Source organism: Protomyctophum parallelum (assembly GCF_964188405.1).
Source record: "Protomyctophum parallelum genome assembly, chromosome: 20".
Classification (NCBI taxonomy): Eukaryota; Metazoa; Chordata; class Actinopteri; order Myctophiformes; family Myctophidae; genus Protomyctophum; species Protomyctophum parallelum.
In genome coordinates this window covers 34095571-34115037 of record NC_139718.1, presented here as the reverse complement: position 1 = coordinate 34115037, position 19467 = coordinate 34095571, and the positions used below count along the sequence as shown (strand labels likewise).

The 19467-nt window shown below is 42.9% G+C and overlaps 1 protein-coding gene across 1 annotated transcript in view; it reads right to left on the bottom strand.

Annotated features, from left to right (window-relative positions):
• Window positions 1-19467, bottom strand: part of LOC310877364 (leucine-rich repeat and fibronectin type-III domain-containing protein 2) — a gene marked incomplete at its 3' end in the record, with an annotated part of 161845 nt that overhangs the window by 9711 nt on the left and 132667 nt on the right. The window lies entirely within an intron of this gene.

Here is a 19467-nt window from a genome sequence, read left to right as displayed (position 1 = left end):
AATTTGTGTGTGCTTGCGTGTGCGTCCGTGCAGAGGTAGCCATAAGAGATATTCAGATATTCTTTCATCATCCTGCACTAAACGGGCACACAGCCAAAGTTTCCAGCTGATTCACTATAAATAGCATTTTTCACCTGCTTCCACTTGGCGATGCAAAGAATTAACATGCTGGATATTATCACATGAGGCCTGCTCGCTGCAAACCCTGCATTATGAGGTGCTAAGAAGCTAATGGGGGGGGGGGGGGGGGGCATTTTTTAATTACACAGATGTGTATCATTAACGATATACAGACATAAACTTGTTTACATGCTTTAAGGGCCAGGGACATGCCACCCTAGGCCAATTTGGATTTTACGGGTAAAACAATGCTATAGCAAGCAGCACACCTGCACTGAATAATTAATATTCGGCGTGTTTTGATTTAGGTGTGAAAATGTGCAAGCATAGACAGTAGTGCCTTTCTGTAGTTTTTAACCTAAACTGGAAAACAAACTAAATTAGCCTAGGGTTTTAAGATGCAGTGCATTTACAATTCAATACAGTTGTATTTTAGCTTCCTTCTTCCATGCCAGGCATTAGAAGTTCAAAAGAGGAATGGCATGCAAATGTTAGCCACGTACGTGGCAGCGCTTTGCATATAACAAAGTGACTAATCCTCTTTCTTACTCAGTCAGAATTGCTCTATTTCACCATCCAGTCCCTAGTCTTTCCCATCTCTATCCTGTATATCCAGTATATCTCCATGCTCTTCTTATAAAAGATAATGTTTTGTGAAAAAAAAGGTGTTAGTTGTTGCGCAGCTGCAGACTGCATGCTTTTAGGACGTCATCTGCACAGCCCTCGTAGGTTCAAGGTTCAAGGTTGTACTTTATTGTTACATCTTGTGTACAGGTACATAAGAGTAAAACTTATTTTTATGTACATGTGCATCGTACCCGGGGCGACTGCGAAATGGATGGCAACACTTGGCCCCCATCCAGCAAGCCTTTAATTCCCCCAGACATTTGTTCATTCGTAATACACTGAAAACGTAACAATATATTTCAATAACCTTATCGTCCACTATGAAGTGGCGTTAATTAACGTCTGCCTTGCCTCCCAGAAGAGCTGCTACCACAGAGGTACGTTTTAATTTGTACAATTTAATGCACAGGTTATTACCATCATCCATTATTCACTGTTTGAGATGCTGGCCACAGCATGGGACCCTACTTATCTTCGACTCGCCTGCAACACCCCCCCATCGTATGTAAAGCCATGCTTCTCACTAACTCATAATTATGGGAGACGTTATATATGACAAGCCTACTCTTTTCCAATACCAGATTGCAATTATACTGTGTAGTGCTGTACGCGTGTAGTGCTGCATGTTGCATGTCACACAGAGATACTTTGAGCGAAACGGCAGGGCCTGAATGAGAATTTGCATTATGGTGTATCTGCATTCATTAAGATTAAAATGCATAGTGTGGACAGTTGCTCCAACTCATGTGTTGAATGAAAGCCATTGCCACACCACTAATTCTATACTATACAATACGTGCTAATATTCTAAAACACTTTCAGTGGCATACTCTTGTTCGAACAAGTTTATAACACACATACCCACATACACATATTCTGAGTACTCCTTTAACTGAGGTGCATAAACACCTTTCATAAACAATTTTCTGTATAGTACAAATCCCTGACGGTGTCGCTCAAATTATTATTATTATAATTTGCAGTGAGTTTATGAAACCTACAGAAATAGCTGTTACACTGGGTATGATGATACGGTTTCCAGTGAGAGATGGGAGCACAGAAGCCTCATTTAACAAGATCTTATTATTTATTTAAAAATATATATCTTTCGACCAAGTACAAATTGGGCAAGACTCAGTTGCACTCATTGGAATGCACAGCATCTAGTAAGAGAATGAATCAGGAAAATATATTTAGTTTGTCCATTTGCCAAGAAAACAAATGAGTGCAACGGGCACGCACGCACGCACGCAAGTTACAACAAACATAACACACAAAACATAAAAGTTGAGAATAATTGTCAGTCTTGTGTCAGATGGTCTGAATGGCTGTGGCAGAAAAGGAGAGTGGTTTCCTGGGAGGATTGAAGTGGTTGTACTGCTTGAGAACCAGCATGGGGCCAAATAGATGTGGCCTATTTCTTGTTTTTTAAAGGGAAATGGGGTGCCAATCACAGAACGCCGACAACCTTGGATGAAGGTGGGCTCCCTGGGGTTTCTCTCGATTTACTGCAGTCCCCATAGAGAGACAATTTAGACAAAGCTTCCCACACCGCGACAATGTCCATTTAGGATATTAGGAACACTGGAGCTAAAGAAGAAGAAGAAAATAAATAAATAAACTGAAGCTTTAACCTGATTGAAACCGGCACAAATGGAGTGAACCGCGGGAAACGAAAAAGACGCTCTCAGACACAGGGGGAAAGTTCAGCGTTTCATCATTCAGAGGTCACGTCTCATCTGGCGAGGATAAAGGGTTCGGGACGTCGGCCAGCCACGCAGTTCTAGCTAGATACTGTACGAAGGACCATGGGTCAGGTTCCTAGTTGAACATCTGCTCACAAGGCCACCAGTGCCTCCACGCCTCATTAAAGGTTATACCAGATGAGGTTTACAGGTCAAGTTCATGCCTTTTCACTGCACGGCCCAGCATCCAGCAGCTGCTGCTGGACTGTAAATAAAGGCCGCCGCGGTCTTCTATTCGCTGTGCCTGCATTCATTACAGACACTACAAGTACATAATGAGCGCCTGAAGGAGGCCATCAAAGTGGTAATGGCTGTTTAGTGTAGTGGAATGTTACAGCGGCATTAGGAGGACAAGATAGTGTAAACTGTAAAGTTAGAAAGAGAGAGGGGGAGGGAGAGAGACTTATTTGTTCCACTTTTGCTTTGGCATTGGCAAAGTAAACGTATGTTTTCTCATGCCAATAAATCCCATTTGAATAGAGAGAGAGGGGGGGGTATTTTGCAGCTAAAGGTGATGTGTATTTTCAGAAAGGAGGTTAACTTAGACAAAGGTAACCTTCAGATTTGAGAACATGCACAGCTGTATAGCCACCTGTTAGGCGGGGAAAAAAAGGAGAATGCAGGTGGGTCTTGAGGGAGGACGGTTCTGATGGCTCTCAACCGCACGATCTATAGCACCTATCAATCAAAGGCCACGTTGCGCACGCGTGTGTGTGACTGTGTGCATGCATGCTGTGTGTGTGCACACAGTCACACACACACACACACACACACCAGTGGAAGATTGATGAACATTTCGTGGTGGTTCGTCCTTGCCCTCTCACCTAAGATGTACTGAAATACTTTCTCCCTTCACCTTTCCTTAAGTCTCTCGACTCATACAGAGACAAACGGAACAGTCAAAAACTAGTGGACCACATATATATGAAAGGCTGGGCTTTTAATTTGAAACGATGGATAAAGGAACCGCCGACACACTAATTGCATCAGCTGGTGATGTTCATATTGCCGTGTTAGACCGCAAGGGCTTTTTTGCATGCTATCCTTTTAGAACAAGTGTTTGACTGTACTCTGTTGTAGCCGTTTGCATTTCTGTCTAATAAAGTATTCAATCAACCATAGCCCCGGCGTCAAATGATAAAAAGGAAATATAAGGATAAACTACATCCAATTTTTCTACAATGCTGTGTCAAGGAAGGACAACAGTACGAGATACACTTGACTAAACTTGAAGTGTTACTGAAAATGCACTCTCTGAAAACACTGTGATCAATGTTTAATTAGATTCATTCATTCAGCAGTTTTTGTATTTGAATAGTTGCAAGTTTCAGTCCTACAGACTATTACATGTCTGTTGTAATTCAACACTTTTCTGTCGTTACTTTTTTAATTGCCGTAATAAAACATAGCCTACCCGCCCTATATCTTGTTCTCTCTTGCATGAATTGCACCTTCATTCTGAACATTTTGTACGATAGTGATCTAAATATACTGTACAAATCCAATAAATCCAATAATGGTTCGATATACACAATCCTCTACTTTCTCGTGCATGGGTGGATCTATAGGAGAATGCATGTCCAACTATTCAATTCCTAAGCATGTATTAGAGCGCAATGCAGTGTCAATACAACATGACATCTGAGCAATAGCAAGCTACATGATTGTTACTAGTGACCCAGCTGTGTAACATGTCACCAGTAATCAACATGGCTTTATACACTTGAGTGAACAAGGAGCAATGGAGCATTCCCATTCTCAAGTCAATCCTGCTCAATTCCTCCTTCCACCTCTGTGTATTAGGATTGGGATTTGGCTGGTGACATGCATGTACGACTGTATATAGGGCTGGCAACGCTATTGCGGTCCAGCCAAAAAATATAAATAAAAAAGAGTTGGCATGTTCCTCAATTCCTAGTTCAAGGTTTGAGTCCGTTAAGGAGGAGTGACTTATTCTCATACTGTTTAATACTATTCTGATGTGCTGGTTCATTTCTTTAATACCTCCACTCTACAGTCCAGACCATGTGTTATTATTAAGAAATTACTTTTGAGAATAACTGGGAGCGGAGAATTGCTCTGGGAGCTTTATGAGCTGAACCAGAGCCCCTGTGCTGACACAGACAATCTTTGGGGGAAAAGACAGGGATTATCAGAATGTAAAATGGGAGTAACGCTTTGTGACTGAGACCCGTGCTTTTTTCGATGATAACCAAAGCAATCTTTTTGTTCAATCAAACGTGCACACGTATGCACACGCACCCCATGCGCACAGACAGGCACACAGCCTCTCATGTCTGCCGGAGCAGAAGAGAATACATAAATAGACTTGCATTTCCGCAGTAATGAAAATCAGCAACCGAGGCTTGTATCAACCAACCAGCACCCCACCTGAGAAGCGACTAAACACACATGTTGCTGTCAGTCTGCTGGGCCATTGTCAGTGAGATCAAGCAGGGCAACATTGAACCGTGGCAGATTGTCTGTTCTCCTGAGGAAATGGCATTAATGAATGTCCATTTAGGCTTACTAAGCCACACAACTGGATCGCACTAGACTCCAGCAGAGGGGAGTGGGACTGTTACTGTCTGGGGAACTGAGCAGGATCGCACATCATCTGAACGAACTGAACATCGTACAGTACTGTTACAGTATTTGCTTATTTCCCACAGAATGGTTTCATTCATCAGCTGAGGCAACTGGCTCCTTAACAAGCCGCTGTGCACGGTGGGAAAGGTCAGATCTATTAAAGAGTGCACCGCCTCACCGTTCCTCTGGTTTACCTTTCCCTTGTGCTAATCACCTTCACACCTACACACGCATGATGCATGCACGCATGCAAGCACGCACGCACACGCGCGCACACACACACACACACACACACACACACACACACACACACACACACACACACACACACACACACACACACACACACACAACACTCACAATGATTAATCTGACCAACATTCACAGCCTCTCCGTGGTCTTTGATGAAAGCTCCGTTGTACAATAATGAATGTCAGCACAGTAGGGGAGTCTCAACAGTACACAACAAGAATGAAATTAATTCATGCTGCTGGAACAAGAAGAATGAAATAGCTCTTGTTTTTTCTCCCAATTGTCTTATCTAATTAACATTTTTGGAGGTGCTTTATAGGCCTGATCGGTTTGTCTGTCTGCTGTCTTTAAGGGTTCTTTGGTCTTCTGTAACTGTATGCGTCCATTTCTGCAATTCTCCTTCGGCAACTCTAATTCATTTCCTGGTGAAACGAGTTGGCAATTAAGTTGAGCCCATTTTTATCAAGCTTCTCTGATCTCAGACCGATCTAAATTGTGATTTATAGCTGTGATTTATAGCGACTGGTGTCGCTTGCCAAAACGATGTGCGATGCACTGTGAGCTTATAGATTGGTCGTTTATGGCAATCCATACCAGCCTGCACTGCAACTAAGTATAAATGAAGTCAAGGCCTGACCAGAGGCCAGCCAGCACTTAGTGCTCCGCTCCACAGACACATAGAATTACATTAAACAAATTCATTCAGTGGAGAAATTGTACAGAATCCGGAGGGGGAAGATTTTGAGGTGCATGAGGTGACACGTGAGCTGCACATGGAAAGATACCCCAGGCTCCTGATATCATGCCATCATTCATAATGACTTGAATAGGAAAATGCATTCCAGATTAGCACTGTGACAGATATTCAGCCACAGATCACCGTGTCACAGCTAGTGGAGACAGCTTGAATCGTCTAATTTCAGTGGGTTTATGCTAGTAGTTCAGGGTGATTTGACAACGTGCAGAGGCAGCAAAGGCTCATACTGTATGAACAGGGGTTTTGACAGGGTTGCATTGTATTGTAAAGGTAGAACAAAAGGTATGGACATTATTCTCAAAGTATCCTGGAAGGTTACTAATGATCACACGGATCAGTCAGTGCAACTTATTGTCGTGTTACAAGCTTCAACCAATTGTCTACTCGTAGTTGTGGGATGTAGGTATTACAGTATACTATACACAGCTCTATCACATGTCATTCATTGAGCTAAGGTAATGCAAATATATATAAGTAATACATTACTTAAAGAATAATAATAGTACAGTTACAGTATATGTGTTCATACATTCTTATGTAAGTATATATAATTTATAGTAATTTTTTAGTGGTGGGCACACGTCTCCATCATGTACTGTAGCTTTGTGTGTCCCTGTGTCTGTCTGTCCCTATGTCTGTTGGTCTGTCTGGTACCAACAGGTGAGAAAGTGGCACTGTTGAACCTCACACTGTGCACACCTGCATGATGGGAAGCTGAGTTTTTAGTGTAACACCGTCTTTTTCAGCACGAGTGTCTTGTCTGTAAAGGAGTTCAGTACAGTATGACAATTACAGTATAGTTCCACCGCTCACTTCACGCAGGTGTGATAACAGGAACTGAAGTGAGTAATGCTGCGTTCCCACTAGCAGCGACAAAGCGACAGCCAGGCTACAGTTCATTTTCAATGGAAGCCAGCGACATGAACATGATTTAAAACTGACTGAAGCCCAACACAATATAAATAAGTTGAGCTGCCTTGAAGTTCTTTCACAGCTCCAATAATGCAGTGAATGTATCATGCGTGGTGTTATGTTTTTGTTTCACTATGGGTTGTGACTTGGGACCCATTTGTGGGTCACAGACACATTTTTATGGCTCCCTTTATTTATTTTTGTTTCCTACATTTTGTTTTTCCCCAAACTTTCTCTTTTGGGTCTGGACAGTGTTGAGCAAAAATGTTTGGAAACCAGTGGCAGTGGTGTAGCTGACCATCCTTGGTCGTTTAGTATGTTTTGTCGTCGCTAACACAGATCGCAAATGGCCAATATCTGCTGGGCTCATGAACATCAACATAATCTGGGCCCCAGAACTACAGTAGCCTACTCCATCACATTAAATGAGAAGTCTTGTATGAGGAAATTATATATGGTTTTGGTTTTGAAAGATACAAATCTTTGAGAGAGATGAACGAGATGAACACCCATTTCAAGAGAAAAAGCCTCTCAGAAAATACTGTGGCCTATAGGCTACTGTAACATATCAGTCATCCACATGCCATTGTACAAATCAATATGACACAGAGCTTGTGTGACTCACTTGTCTATAGTTATCCCATACCCTATGTCAGCGTTTACCTAACCACAACTCCTACACAAGATACTGTTCGTCTCCCAGAAACACCATGTCCCGCATCACATCCTGTAACAAATCCACAGTGGTGACCCACACACTTTCAACAAATTGCCCTTTTTATCACATTCTAGCCAAGTCACTGATGTGTCTCGTTATTAATTTGATATTTTGGCTCCCTCTTTGGCATACTGCATGAAAACCCTGCGTGCGTGCGTGCGTTTCTAGTGAATGTTTATCTACAAAAGCCAATTTATATATACTGACTAAAGGAGTGTTATGTTTCCAAACAGAAAACCCCCTAGGCTAATGAATCTAATTTCTCCTCTCCTCTCCTCTCCTCTCCTCTCCTCTCCTCTCCTCTCCTCTCCTCTCCTCTCCTCTCCTCTCCTCTCCTCTCCTCTCCTCTCCTCTCCTCTCCTCTCCTCTCCTCTCCTCTCCTCTCCCCATATTCAGATCAAAGTACTGTTCTGCTAGCCTGGCTAACCAGAGTCTGGGAAGGCTCCTTTGATCTTGTCAGCATTTGGGTTGATAATAAAAAGGGCTGAGCCTTGGGGTGCGTGCTCTGCCGATTGGATATCCCCATCTTGAAGCAAACAAATCACAATCTATGCATCTGCCTTAATTCTTTTCCCGGTATCTCTGGTGGGTGTGTAACTAATCAATTGGCAGGCAAGGGGGTGTTGCACATTCAAATATGGGAACCAATCAGAGTCCACAAGAGTGTCACAGCTCACTGACACTGCACTGCACTCTGCACACAGTCGGCGTTAGGTGTTCCACTCATCTCTTGACATTTACCTTGTGTAGCGCGACCTGAATTCAAATCCGGAGCTCCCACCTGGGAAAACCAAATATTTACGGCTCATCCAGGGAAAGCCCTCTCCCCTGTATATGATGATGGAGCCACCTAGCCGAGCGCTCCTCTCCGTCTCTCAACACCTGCGAGCCTAAAGACGGCAGCCACCCGTGGCCCGCGACGGCACATGCAAGGCCCAACAAGGAGATGATTATAGCAGCAATTAGGCGTGTCTGGCTCAGCGTGCCTCGCCATCTTCCCCCGAGATACATTTTGGATTTAATTACTGAATGACGAGTCAAACTCAAAGTATGGCTCTGAGAAAAGCAGTATTTCTAATTTTCAGTATAGGCCTACTTTTACTTCTACTCCAGTAACTACATCTCAGAGGCAAATCTTGTACCTTTACTCCACTACAATGATTTGAAAACTTTAATTACTTTGAAGATTTAGATTACATATACAACACATACATTACCCACTACATTTCGGCCATTTGGGGGGCGGACAGCAGCATGCTGCCACATTATTGCATCAGCACGTGCAATTCGGACAGTCATAGTTTTAAGCCAGCTCGTAATTAATTATAATATGGGCAACTGTAGCTGTGTAGGCTGTAGGCTACTACATTGATCTCATCATATGAGATCATATTGATCTCATCATATGAGTCAAGTTTGGTGACAAATGTCCCGCAAATCATTTTAACTAGAATTTCGCGGGCCTGCGGCCCTCTCATCCTAGTGCATCCTCGATGCATGGCAAATGGGAAGAAGGCAATAGCGGGAGGGCGATGCGAGTGCTGTACTGTACCCCTTTGTACTGTACTGCACTCCTTAGTATTGTACTGCACTCCTTAGTATTGCACTGTACTGTAATGTTGTCCTCTGTACTGTACTGTACTGTACTGTACTGTACTGTACTGTACTGTACTGTACTGTACTGTACTGTACTGTACTGTACTGTACTGTACTGTTATTAGTGTTGTTATTATTGTTATTATTACATGGATTATTGTTCTGATGTGAGCTTGTTTGTAAATGAGTGTGTTTACAAAGAAGCTTATTATGATTATTATTAGTAGTATTGTTATTGTGATTGTTATTATTACATGGATTCCAAAATTAAGCACCCTGACCACTGCAACAATGACATTATTATATGTATTCTGGGAGCGTGCAGAAATTATTTTGCATAGAGAGATGTGTGGTAAAAGTGTGGTTCGGTCGGAGAAAGAGAAGGGATAAACGTGCTTATGTACCCCCTGTCTATTAGGGTAGCAGGATATGACGACATCATGCAATGAACCTGCACTTAGGCTGTCAAAGAGGATCTGACAAAGAGGATATAGGCTACCCGCCGTATATGGTTGAACATTTAAATAGCTATATGCCTACGTGTCCATGATCAGAACAGATCCATTCTCCACATGGCATTCAGACAGATGACAGTGAGATGATATTAATCTATTCCCCGCATGAATCAATGCAGCTCTGCTAAAAAAAAGTATCGGATACAATTGTTCTTTCTTTTTTTTCTAACCCTGCAGTGCATTCATCAGTAAGGCCTTTTATCATTGCCGAGTTGTAATATAGCATTTGGTTGTGCGGTGAACAGTACAAATTAACTTCTTTCTCATTATGTGAAAGTGACTGTAACATCAGTTAACTTATTAACGTTCTGACATTTAACAAGGAGTGAAGCAATGCGTGCCAAGTTGGCAAGTTTCGTTTATAATTATATAGGCCTACATATAACACGCACTGTTTGCTTGAAGATCTGTCCGGGCAGAGACCCGCCCGTCAAAATTAACTGCTCTACAAGCTCATCGCGGTTCACTGTTGTATAACTTGATCTGTGCAGGCTATGATGACGTATTTCGATATTTCCTGTTGCCTTATATGGTGTGGTGTGGATGTTCCATCAAACCAGGCGACACCAGGCGAATCGCTTGGGGAAAATGCGGAAAGCGTACGCCGGGCGATCCGCACAAATGAAGTGATTACACCAGGTTCCCTGAATAACACAGGAGCTAATCGTAGGTTGATCGTTCGGATGAATACGATATCATTACACATCACCTTTACACTGTGGCGTATTTCTCCTTTGTGAATGAGGACCATTGTGTGTGAGCTTGTAGATTGGCTATTTTCAACAGATTCTTATACATTTTATAGTACTTTCTACTTATGGTATACTACTTTGAGTAATTTTGATACGAATACTTTTGTACTAATTTCGAATTCCAGACTTTTACAGAGTATTTCTACATTTAAGTATGATTTAGACCGAAGGTCACAGTTAACTATGGAATCTTGCGTTTTTCATCACTCAAAATCCCCATACATGGGGCGTTTTTCCTCACTCAAAATCCCCATATGGGGAAAGCCCCCATATATTGTGCTCAGGTCTTGTGACATCACTATGACATCATCAGGGATGATAGTAAATCAGGGATCATATCATATAGTAAATGTGACCTATTGTCGCAATTAAGCCCATATATGGAGATCCCTGATGTCATCGAAAACTAGAGTTCTCAACAGGCCTGAAAAATGAAGTCCCGGCCCTACCTGGGCCCTCATCAAACCCTATACACCCTACACACTGCCACCGCTGCCACCCTTAGAGAAAAGGCAACAGGGGAGACATATCTGTTATAGGCACATGTGAGATTTACACAGTCACATGGAGTTGAATTATTCATCCACTGAGAAATTATCTCTTCAAAAAAAAATTATCTTGAAAGAGATCTTTGCAATGATAAGTGACAGAATGGCCATGGGTGAGATAATCTATTTAATGTTTTTCTAACCAGACTGGCTTGGACACAGGCTGTACAAGTACTGTACATCGCTTGTACTCATATAGGCTCCACACTGGTGCCATCACAATCCATCCATCCATCTTCAACCACTTATCCGTAGTCGGGTCACGGGGGCAACAGCTCCACCAGAGTGTTCCCTCTCCAGAGCACTAGTGAACATTAGTGACTTCCTCCTGGGGGATCCCGAGACGTTCCAAGGCCAGTGAGTCGATGTGTTTCCTCCAACTTCGCCTTGGTCTGTCCCGGGTCTCCTCCCAGTGGGACGTGCCTCAAGGACCTCCCCATCACAATCCAGCAGATCTATATTTAAATTTGGCAGATCCATTTGCCAACTGTGATCTTTTTTGTTGTTGTTGTCTGTCTTTGTCACACATCATATAAATTGAACAAGACATGTATGAACTGCTGTGAAAGACAAAAAAGAGTCTCTAACAAGATCATGGCATAAGCAAACTTAACGAGACAAGACTCAGATTTTTACGAGAGGGCGCGCGTTGTTTTTACTGTAGATGCTGGTCTCGAGCTACTGTTCAGTGTTCACATCGATTTCCTCACGCTGTCTTCTTCTCTGACACAGTGAAAAGCACTGACCCATCGGGGTGGCCTGCCCCCTTCCCTCGACACCTACGACTATAAAAAGGTCTCACGGGGAGTATAGCGGTGGCTCAGTCGCTCTCACACTCTCTCTCTCTCTCTCTCTCTCTCTTATCGGAGGCTGCCAGATGCCTGCCCACAGCGCCACATCCCACGCGGAGCCTGAAGGTGCACAGCAATGCAAAGACATTTTCACATTGTGTAGAGAGAGGGAGAAAGTATGGTGTGCACAGCCTGAGAATATTCTGAAGCGGTTGAAAGGAGCAGCGGAAGGCTCAGAAGTGGATCGGCATATAGCGTCAAGACCGAAACCTTTTTCTCCCCCCCAGGCATAAGACAGTAGACCCCCCCCCCATGACAACTTTAGTTGAGTTTTGACAGAAAGTGAGCTGTTCCTTTTATATTAAAATTAAAGAAATAGAGAACCAGTGATGTGTATTGCTAGTGTGGCAGTCCCATGGCAGGATTGTGGTGACAGTAAAGCCAGATTTTATACTTATGGTTGCGTGCCGGGTATTGGGCACCAAAAATATCCGATCTACACTGCGTGTCGCGTTGTGAGCTTGTAGATTGGCTATTTTCCGTGCACGACAGGATGTGCATAAATATGCAAATCAGCTTGCTCCATCCATCGCCCTTGTTACAGCACTGGCCCACAGGCGAAGCCAGGCATCCGCGCACGAGAGCCTACACACTACAGGCTGTCTTTCAACGTGGGCGGATGCTCCTCCATCCTTTTTACAGAGGGAAGGCGGGGGGGGGGGAGAAAAACAACAACCCTTTTGCCCGAGTGAGATGCACTGTCTGATCAAGCCGCGTGAGATTATGTGTTGACGGGATTCTGAAAGTGTACCGCCTGACAGCCCCGAAATTCAATTTAGTTTCACTTTCCAGTACCGTGCTTGAAGAGGAGTGCACGCACGAGCGCACACACACACATACACACACACACACACACACACACACACACACACACACACACACACACACACACACACACACACACACACACACACACACACTTTGGTTGGCAGCCAGTGGAAGCTGATTACCAGCACCAGTCGTCCCCCTTAAACAAACACCATGACATCCACTCCAGCATGTGCACACAGCATCGGAGGGAATTCAAAGAGGGAGAGGCCCTACGGAGGAACGGTCAGACTGAGAGCAACGGAGAATGCCCACCGCCCGTCGTGTCATTTCCGTCCATGCGTTGTTGTCGAGTGTTGACAAACGGAGTCGAGTATATGGGGAAATCCGTAAAGTCCAAATGTACACACTCGAGCCACCAGGACAATTGAAAGAAAAGAAACGGAGGGAAAGATTTATGAGAAGAGACGAGAGAGAGAGAGAGAGAGAGAGAGATAGAGAGAGAGAGAGAGAGAGAATCTCTCTGCACAAATACAAAAACCTTCCGATTTAACCCACTAGATTTCTACCTTTTATCACGTGAGCTGGGTTAAAAGAATGTTAATAATTAAGCACTATAGTTTCAAATGCATTCCAGATATCATTCACATGGTAGCATTTGAGAGTCTAATTACCATCTTTTTCCATATTCAACACAATCTGAATTTGTCATCTTTGTCTGAAGTTAGTTGCTGCGAGATTGAGGTCTATAGCCAACACCAAATCGGGATTCCCGGATCGCTGCCCTCCACAATTTCCTATCCAACATTAGGTTCTTGAGCTCTGCAGTGTTGTCAGCCAAGCTGTCACGCCGCAGCACGTCTACATAGGTGGTGTGCTTCTTTCCCCTACTGGCTTTGCCCTGGGTTGGTTCCTATAGGTTCAATTTACTTGCCTCAAGTTCTGGGTGCCTGACGCAGTGCCCTGCCAGCCTCATCCTTCTCTCTCTGAGTTTGTCCGTGACCCGTGGTAGGTCCCCATAGAGGTCCACATTTCTGATGCGGTCCGTCCATGTGACACCTAGTGCCATTCGTATAGTATTCTTGTGTAGACTCCATCCAGGGCTTTTTCCTGTTGTATTGTAAGGGTCCATGTCTCGGCACCATACAGCAGTACTGACTCCACAGTAGCTATGAACAGCCGCCTTTAAGGTCTTCTCCTCACTCTTTGTCTAAAATCCAAACGATTGATTGATCGATTGATTGATTGATTGAATAAACTGTTTATTGAACTGCTCTTCACGAAAGAGACAGGAAAACGGGGGTAACACCGCAGTTGTTGGTGGTTAACTTCTGTATCTTGCTCAGGGACACTTGAGACCGTGCGTGCTGCGGGTTGACCAAGTGACCTTCCAATTCCCAGATGGTCTGTCTCAGCTACATACACTGTACGGCACTAAGTGACTGCTCTCCATTTACTCAGAGCAAGGCCTTATGCAAACAAGGCTCTCTCTCGCGCTCTCTCTCTCTCTCTCTGTCCATACTGTTATATAATTCATATTGCAGGTGTTAAAGAGCTTATGCTCTCTGAGTGAGAGACAAGCAGCTTTGAGTACTGTATGCTAGCTCACGCTGCCCACCAAAATGGCTGACTTTTGGACCAACAATACCCACGCAGGGACTGAAAGAGAAATACCCACGCAGGGACTGAAAGGCACAGCACCAATCAGAGTGCTGTGGTGAGACGTTGCGTTGGTCTGTTGTTAAAATCAACATATCAGCTGTGAAAATATTATGGGAGTAGCATACTGTTATTTATGTGAAGACAACCCCTGCCAGCTACAGTGCACATACACAATTGACCCTTTGTCAAATCCCGCCCGTGGTTGTGGCCATATTTTGCACCCATTGGTTGCTGTTTCTTGAGGTTTGACAAAAATCCTTTCTCTCCATCCACTACCATTGCAAAAACACCAGTTTTTTCAGGTGCTTTGCATCGATATTCTGTGTATTCAATTCGTATAAATATATTCTTCAATATTGGCCTGAAAAAAAGAGACCCAATCTCTTATGTACATTTTATGTAGCCTACGTTTGTATTTGTTGATGAAATATTATTGTTAACTTTGCCTGTTGATGAATTGAATACGTAAGACTACAATGAAAAACATGTCCCCAGGAACTTGTTAGCTCTTAGCGTATTCAAGTAGGCTATTCAATCAATCAATTCAAAACTGACGTGCTTGTTTGCTGATGGAATGTGCAGGAATGGGTGTATTATTGGATCATATCTGCAAGTAGTTTGCATGTCCTTGTAGGTCATGTCTAAAACAGATCGTGCTGTATGTATAGTCACTATAATATGTAACTATACCGTATAGTTACATATATACGTATGTTAACAGGGAGTTGCTGTTGAGATTGTCAATAGTTGACAATTTCTTGGTATCACACTCGCTCTCTGAAGATATTAGCTGGTTTGACAAGAACCCCCAAATTGTATTACTAATAATAATAATAATAATGGATTGCATTTTATAGCGCTTTCCTATGCACAGAGTGCTTACTCAAAGCACTTTACAATTACCTGAGGGTCCCCAGACCCCACTCTGTGAACCAGTGCCATATCGTAACATTACTGCATGAGAATGTTAGCTGCTTGGAAGAATAGTGTGCGCATGAGACATCATCCAGACTTCAGGCTGGATATACAGATCCAGAGTGCTGACTATGTCACCCACTCTTGCAAAAGACCCCTGAGACCACTCTGCGCTGACACCACTCTCCTTGCCCCCTGTCAGGCGTACACTAACGTGTCATTACATGTACAGTACAGTGAGCCGTTCCAAGAATAGCTTCTTTCCAAGTGCTATACTTGACTTAAACAACACACACACACACACACGCATGCATGCACGCACGCACACGCAAACAGTGCTCGCATATGGACTATACTCTATAGGGCTTTTGATATGGGAAGCGACAATATGTGCCTGGTATTTTCAATGAGAGGTTCAGGTGAGCGGGTAGCTAACGAGGCGTGTGCTAGCTTACAGGCTGAATGACAAGCAGGCGCAGTCCCATGAAACTGCAGCATCTGCGCTCGTTTCACCTGCATCAGGAGATATTGCATTTTTCTCACCCCGGCGTGATGAATTAATGGATTTGTTTTTCTTGCATTGCTGATCCAATATTCCAATATGTAATTATTTGAAGTAAATAGGAGGCCAGTCTTAACAAGAGCAATACAATATTTAAATCACCAAAATACACAACAGCAGTAGTTGTCCCAATGATGAGTTTTCAATTATACTTTATACAGTTTTGTTTTAGCCTCCAATTTACTTAAATGACTTAAATATTGGAATATTGTATGAGGAATACAATAAAATGGGGAGGGGTTGGGTGAACTATCCCTTTAATTCTATGTGGGCGCATGGTAAATAAACTTCTCTCGCTCTAGCACTCCTACATTCAAATCATGTAGGAATGATGCTCATTCAGTACAAATAGGATTATTGTCATGCCCAATGTTTGTTAGAAGAAAGTGTTGATAGAGAATAAATTATGTCTCTTTGACGTGAAGTGTATTCTTTGTGAACTGTATCACACGACACGCCACATGTTGGAATAACTTGATGCCTTTTGGAGTCACTGATGGATAATATTTTAAGACTGTTTGTAGATTTGTTGTTTGTGAATGAGTGTCCTGCATGATTATGAATCGTTTGTCCCCATGTCCTGTATTTCTCATGTGCCTCAGGTCACGCTGTCCCACTGATTTTGATTCTCACTTCTGCCCCAGCCAGCGTGTAGATAGGAGTTGTTTTGTTCCTGGAATTACCAGAAGGGTAGCCTCGGTACCAGGCTTTCATTTTTGTTGGTGCAAAAATTGAAAGCCTGGAGGAACGCATTGGCCGCTCTGGTCTAAAAGTGGGAGTCAACCCTTCCGGGTGGGCGTCGCTCCAAATGATGTGACGTAGCGCTACACTAGGGGGGAGAGGACCCCTCCTCTCCCCCCTAGTGCAGCGCTACGTCACGGGGTGACGGACAGATCGATGAGATCCAATCAGGGCGTGCGCAAATCTCAGCCGCAACCCGCCCCTCTAGACCAGAAACCTAACACGTTAGCTCAGGCTACCAGAAGGGTAATACCAAAGATGGTTTGTGTATGAAGATGGGCCAACTTCATTGGAGCCACTAGACGCGAAATGGTACACAAAAAGAAAGCCTACAAATTTTCTCCTAAATATAGTAGGCGTGGTTTGCTTCTCCCCGACCCCCCCCCCCCCCCCCCCTGACAACAACACTGTTTCCACACTCAGTCTAGTAGGTGGCGGTAATGCACCATTTAGGTTTGCCAACCACTATGAAACCTGATAGAAGAAGATGCATTATTATTAATACAAATACATATTTGTACAGTATTTAAACAAAAATGTAAACAAAATTAAAACAAATAATTCTCATTTTACATGCAAATGGCCCTCATCATTGACCAGGCCTTTTCAAGGAATGAGGCAAATTAAAAGGTGTACTTTTGAAATAGGCCTTTCAGTTTCTCGAAGTCCTCCAACCATATACATGTATTGTAGGGGTGCATACTTAGTTTAGACTAGTCATTGGTTAGACATGGGTTAAGGTTAGGTTTAGGTGTGCTGCTTCGTGGGAGGTTAGGTTTAGGGTGAGGGTTTGAGATAGGTTGTAGTTGTAGGACTAATGACTGGTCTAACCAATGACTAGTCTAAACCAAGTACTGTCTAAATTATATGCAATATAAATTCATTATTTGGATCTATCTTATTAAAAAGTCTCTCCCTAGAGTTGTAGAATGGCATTTCATTTTCAATTTCCTTTAGATCACACAGACTACATAATCTATCCTCCTCAACCGTGCCTACATATCTGCCTGTCTCAATATGCAGACCAAGTATGCCAGCTCTAATTTGGGCACATACTGTAAGGATCGTTTCTAATCGTTTAAAATATGTCCATTCATTTCACGTTATAATATTCACATATTCTCATCTTAAATATGGGGTCAGAGCCCCCTATGTGTTGTCTGTAAAATTGCAGATGGACAGAGAGAGGCTTCCAGACTCATCTCAAATATCGCGAGAGTTTGTTGCTGGGATAAAGAAATGTCATTATTAACAAAGTAGATTTTCTCCTGATTTGTCTCGCTAAAAGAAGCCACTTTACTATGAATATCTTGTAAATATTGTGTGCCTTGTGATGATTGGGTCCAGTATTTAGATCAGTGACCATGGAGTTAAGGAATGGTTCAGAAGCTGTGTTCACGATCATTCTCCCATTGGAAATGAATAGACTCCAACATTCTTCCCGTCTCCTAATAATGTTACCGCCCACCTCACGCAGATACGGGAAGTAAAGCAAAGTTGGCCTCTCTTGCTAATTCTCCTCTTGGTTAAGTAATACTGCACCTGGGGAGCATTTGTTGGAAGTGTTTTGCAGTCCAACTGTCAGCCTGAGCATCCTTGGCTGCTGCGCCACTGACAAGAGGATAATTGGCAGGTGACACCTTCAATAAGACCTTACAAGTTAGCCGTGCATAGTACAGTACAGTACAGTACAGTACAGTACAGTACAGTACAGTACAGTACAGTACAGTACAGTACAGTACATGACGTGCACTGTAATAAGGTTTTCACCAAGTGTTTTTTTTCCACAATAGATGGAAAAGTCCCGTGGGTCCATTTGATTACATTTGTACTCTCGCACAGTTAAAATAACGCTGAGGATTGTACTGTCTATACTAAAACAAAATCATTAAAAGCTATAGCATTTTCTAGCAATACAGAGCAACGTGATGTGTATTTTTCCCAGAGAAATCTTTCTGCGGGTCATGTACTCTTGTCAAAAGAGCCAGTGAGTAGCCAACAGGAATCAATGGATGGATTTCAGGAGCCAGTGGCCCCCGCCGGGGCCACCTTTGAAAGCATACATCCTCCTCCCACACACTCCCAGCTGTCTGTGTTGATGCCTCAATCAATGGACACCACTGACCCACTCTCACTTGCTAGTATGACCATCTCCGTCACCCGAAAACCTCGCAGCTATACGCTTCAAGTGATGTATTCCCATGCTTTTGTTCTTGCCTAAATGTAAGTCGCTCTGGATTAAGAGCGTCTGCTAAATGCCTAAATTGTAAATTGTAAATTGTACACACCTGGGTGCATGATCACACGGCTCCATTTTTTTTTTACATACTTCCACATGAAATGACTTGTTATTGCTGGTGCATTTGAATGCTTGCGTCAATATCAGCAACAGTTCAAGAAGGAAAATGGATCCATTTGAATATTATGATACACCAAAAACATTTAAACAAGGCAGTTATCTATAGTATTACATTATAGAAAAATGTATTACTATATTAATAAACCTATTAAGGATAAATAGGAGGAAGAGTAAAACTACAATACTAAAAATGAGAGAATAGGGAGAGTAAAAGTATTTCAGAGTATACCAGAGTACTGACACAAAGAAGAAGTCGACGAGCCCAAAGCTTATGGTTTTTCAGATGATATATTCCAATTATATGGGGGAAGAAATCATGGTACATCCATCACAGCGTTCAAAGATCTCCAAATGATGAATCATCAGTGGAATGGTTATATAGCATAATCAAACAATCTTTGACATGGGGAAGTAATACATTTGAGTTCAGAGGTTAACAAAAAGTGAATAATGGCGACACCTATCGCCACTAATAAAT